At 42.0% G+C, this 4,900-nt stretch overlaps 1 protein-coding gene across 2 annotated transcripts in view; it reads left to right on the forward strand.

Moving 5' to 3' along the window:
• The window catches only part of C2H3orf18 (chromosome 2 C3orf18 homolog), a 504,125-nt gene that overhangs the window by 27,462 nt on the left and 471,763 nt on the right, over positions 1–4,900 (forward strand). The gene's annotated exons all lie outside the window — the stretch shown is intronic.

Raw genomic sequence — 4,900 nt, forward strand, 5'->3', positions numbered from 1 at the left:
GTTTGGAAGTCCTGACTTATGGCAACCCTAAGCCTATTGCATGGGAGCAGATTTAGGGAAACATCGGCCCTGGTTCATAGCACTTTTAACACTGTATGTAGATATTGTTGCACTGATGAGACAGTGTAAGCAGTTGATGATTAGGGGAATCAACTTTTAAATTACATTTATGTTCTCTCCTTTCCCAGTGTGAGGTATTATATAAGTTGAACAGCTGTGCAAAATATGAACCACTCCCTTTTGTTAACGAGCTTAAGCAAAGCAAGCAAAACATGAGATGAGGCTGTGTATACCACTATGATATGCCCCACTATGGTATTCAACCATTCTTTTGGACAATTGTACATTAAACTTTTTGGCAACTTTTGGCAACTGAGCAACTGATATGATAACCCTGTTTAAGTATTTGAAGGGGTGTCATATTGAAAAGGCAGCAAGCTTGTTTTCTGCTGCTCCAGAGAACAGGACCCAGAGCAATGGATTCAAGCTATGGGAAAAGAGATTCCACCTAAACATTAGGAGGAACTTCCTGATAGTAAACGTTCTTTGGGGGTGTTCCCACTTGGCAGATAAAACGGATTATATTGGTACGATTCTGATTCTGATTATGTTCCGAGAATAATTCGATTTTTTCCCATTGTTTCATTTACGAAAAGGGGCAAATTACCCCGATTCATTTAGACCCTGTTTTCGTTCCCATGTATTTTAAATCGCTGTATTTTAAAGCGGATTAATTTGCTCCCCGTTCCCATTTGTGTCTGCAAGCTGTCAATCAAGCGCGTAGGCTTCAGACGTCACAAGTGTCGTCACCTGATTCAAAACACTTTGACACAGTATATTTTGCTCTCTGTTTCTGTTTCTGTTTTTTTTGTTTTGTTTTGTTTTTTTTGTTTTTTGGGCAACCAATGAAAATCGGCTGCAAAGACCCTTCTGTGTCTCCCCAGATTCCGTTTGGGAAAGAGAGAAGAAAAGGCTCTATTTTCCCCCCAGATCGCTGGGCATCCAGGTTCTCCTATGTCTCCCCAGATTCCGTTTGGGAAAGAGAGAAGGAAAGGCTCTATTGCCCCCCCAGATCACTGGGCATCCAGGTTCTCCTATGTCTCCCCAGATTCCCTTTGAGACAGAGAGAAGGCTCTAATCACCCTTAATCCCTTCCCATCTCCCCCATTGCTGCCTGGGCTGTCTGGGGGGCGATTAAGCAGGCATTTACTGCAAAGCCCATTTGCTGCCTCAGGCAGAGGCAAAAAAAAAAAAAACAGAAAAAATAATAGTTTAAAATGGTGTTCAATGGCTCTCCTGACACATCGGTCTATGAATGTGGAGCAGAGGGGAGGTTGTAGGGGGAGTAATGTGTTTACTGCATTTGGAGCTCAATGTAACGCGATCACCTTACCCTGCTTCCCACTCCACTGGGGGAAAGACTATGCGAATGGAAGAAAATGGCGCTGACAATGCAGAAAGAGAACAAAAGGGTGACACCCCCCAAGCCAGCCCCTCAAGTGCTGCTCCTCCCATCTCCAGGATCCCGAATCAGACACCCTTGTCGTTTCCCATTGATTACAGTGAATTGTACCCCGGGATCAAAAATAATCCATGTTAAAACCTACTGTTTTTTAAACCGGTTTATTGGCATATAATCCGGATTATACAATATAAACCGAATCAGATTCGAAACGCAATGGGAACGATTCCGGGGCAATGCGGGTCTAATTTGGGCTTCAGTGGAAATGATACCCCCTACATTCGCATCATGATCCGCTTTATAGGCGAATGGGAACACTCCCTTTGACAGTGTAACACACTCCCTTGGAGAGTGGCGGTATCTCCTTTTGAGATTTTTAAACAAAGGTTGGATTGCCATCTGTCAGGGGTCCTTTGATTGTGAGTTCCTGAATGGCAGAATGGGGTTGGAGTGGATGGCCCTTGTAGTCTCTTCCAACCCTATGATTCCATAATTCTATAACCCAGTTACTCCTATTTTCAGATTTTTCTCTCTTCACATCAATGATTTCCCATCTCTCTGGTACTAATTTGTTATGTTTCACAGTATCCCTCTGACAAATTCTGATATACTGTGTGGTGATGCATTTAATCTGATTATGTTTTTATATCCACTCATTTATATTAATTGAAACTATATTTAAAATGATTTTGCACTGTATTTAAAAATGCTTTTTAATATATTTCATCATTGATTAGGGGGGCCTTGTTGGACAGAAAAGGCCTTGTTGGACAGAAAAGGAAATAATAAATATTTTAATAAAATTAATATAAATTGAGTATAAGATATCAAAGCATTTAAATTCTTCCATCACATAGACAATATTGTAACTAATTATAACCATTAAAGCAATCCAGTTTGCTACAGCTATCTATGCTTGATTGAAAAATATGTTGAATAAAAAGCAAGAAAAAAACTCTTTGAGATTCAGCTAATCCAACTTCTTCAGTGAATTACAGACATTCAGGAGATTAGAAAGGTTAATCATGGTGACGTACTTTAGCAGATGCCCAGTTGCCAAAAGGAAAAACACAGCAAGTTCCTTGCTTCCTGCACAGCCTTATACCTTTCGCAAGAACAGCCTTCTTATTCCCAGAGTCAATTATACTTTAAACATTAAGACTTTTTCCAAGAATCCTAACATAATGAGAGCAGTGGCATGCCTCTACCATCTAGCCAATCAGCTGAAGGAAGGAAGCCACTTAAATATGTTTTATTGCAACAATACATAATTTACAATACATAATTTTAGAGTAGATGATGATGATATTAAAATAGTTTTTCCATACTTTGGCTCAATATTTAATCACAGCAAAGACTGCAGTCAAGAAATCAGAAGAACACTAGGACTTGGAAAGACAGCAATGAAAGAACTAGACAAGATCCTGAAAAGTAAAAATATATCACTGAAGACAAAGGTCAGAATAGTCCTTGCTATAGTATTCCTCATTTATGTGTACGGTTGTGAAAGCTGGACAGTGAAAAAAGCTGATAGGAAGAAAATTCTTTTGAAATGTGGTGCTAGAGAAGAGCTCAACAGATACTGTAGATTGCCAATGGCGGGACACAGACCACCCAAAAAGGGCAATCTGTCGCCGCCTCCTTTTCTGTCGGTGGGAAAGAACCCGCTTTTTGCGGGTTCTTTTTTTGTTGCACTTGCAATGCCTGAGTGCGCAAAAGGTGCACTTGTGACATCGCAAGTGCGACATGTGTCAATCACATCGTAATGGTGTTGCCCATATAGACAGGGCGCCGCCATTTTGATGCCACCGTGGTGTGCTAGGGTTGCGGAGCATGCGGTGGCGCTGCCCTCACGCAACCCTAGCACGAATCCAGGCCGGTCTGAATAGCACCAAAATGACACAAATAGATGGGTCCAAAATAGCTGATCCCCTTGTTGCCTCAGCCTGTCCACATCCATCTTGAATTGTGGTGCCCAGAACTGGACACAGTATTCCAGGTGAGGTCTCCCCAAAGCAGAACAGACTAGCACTGTTACTTCCCTTTATCTGGATGCTATGCTCCTATTGCAGCCTAGATTCATATTGGCTTTTTAAGCTGCTGCACTCGATAGGCCTACACAAAGAGAAAATAAGTTTCCTCCATAGGTGATGTGGGGGGAGAATATCTGAGAGAACTAGCTGTCAGACTCTGGTATGTGCAGATTATTATATGGGCCTGGATAACATAGTATGCAATTCCACCTCCATCTTCACTAGTTGATAAATTCAGTAACACACAAGCCACTGCTGTTTGCACCATTACAGCCAATTATTAGCTGATTAGGGGCCTGTGCAGGGAGACCTTTGCTGGCTAAGGTTGATGGCATTTTTGTTTTTTACTGCAAAATGGGGGGGGGAGGCTAAACTCTTGACTATTGCATAAAGCTACTATCCTGTGGCCAGGGCTAGAGGCCAGGCCCCACCTGGCCTTGGTTTGAGCCACACTATGGTTGTGTGACAGTTCTTCCTCTAGTGAAGCCGAGCCACAGGAAATTCACTCATTCATAACATCATAGAGTTGGAAAAAACCACAAAGACTATCCAGTCCAACCCCCTACCATGTAGGAATATACAATCAAAGTACTCCTGGCAGATGGCCATTCAGCTTCTATTTAAAAACTTCCAAAGAAGGCAACTTCATTACACTCTGAGGCAGTGTGCAATTGGCCCTCCACATTTGCAGGTTTCAATTTGTGGTTTTGACTATTTGTGACTTTGTATCTGCTGCTTAATGAGGTCAACTTCTTAACCTCCCTCTTCCTCACCCTTCCTTCCAGCCAGTCAAAACCAGCACCATACATTCCCCTGCTTTGCATCCTCCTCATTTTCAAAAGACCTTCCCTTTGAATCTGATGTTTGCAGCCACCCTCAGGAGGATCCAACTGATCTCCCCTCCTACTCCTCCTCCTCACTCTTTCTCCCAAGTAGATAAAAGAAAAACCATACCATCCCTTTCTGGTGATAGCAGCAAACATTGAATTCAGAGTGGAAAGACTTTGGAAATGAGGAAAATGCAAAGTTTGTCAAAGTTGGGAAGATAATGTGTTGCTTCTGTCTGGCCAGGAGGGAGGGGGAGGAGGAGAGAAGGTGGATCCTTTGCAGCTGTAGCTGCTAACATCAGACTGAAAGCAGAAGCACTACGGAAATGTGGGGGAAGTTATGTGTTTCAAGGTTACAAAGAGAGTTTGTGGTTTTTTCAATTTTGTGGGGTCCCTTGCTCTAATCCCTGAGAATGTGGACTGTATTCCACTGTCCAACAACTTTTAGCATAAGGAAATTCTTCCAAAATTTTAGGTAGAATCTCTTTTCCTTTTATTTGAATCCACTAATGCACAGAGCATGGGAAATAAGCAAGATGAACGTTAACTCTTAGTACAACAAAGCAAATATGATATAA

This window comes from Sceloporus undulatus, chromosome 2 (assembly GCF_019175285.1).
Source record: "Sceloporus undulatus isolate JIND9_A2432 ecotype Alabama chromosome 2, SceUnd_v1.1, whole genome shotgun sequence".
NCBI lineage: Eukaryota > Metazoa > Chordata > Lepidosauria > Squamata > Phrynosomatidae > Sceloporus > Sceloporus undulatus.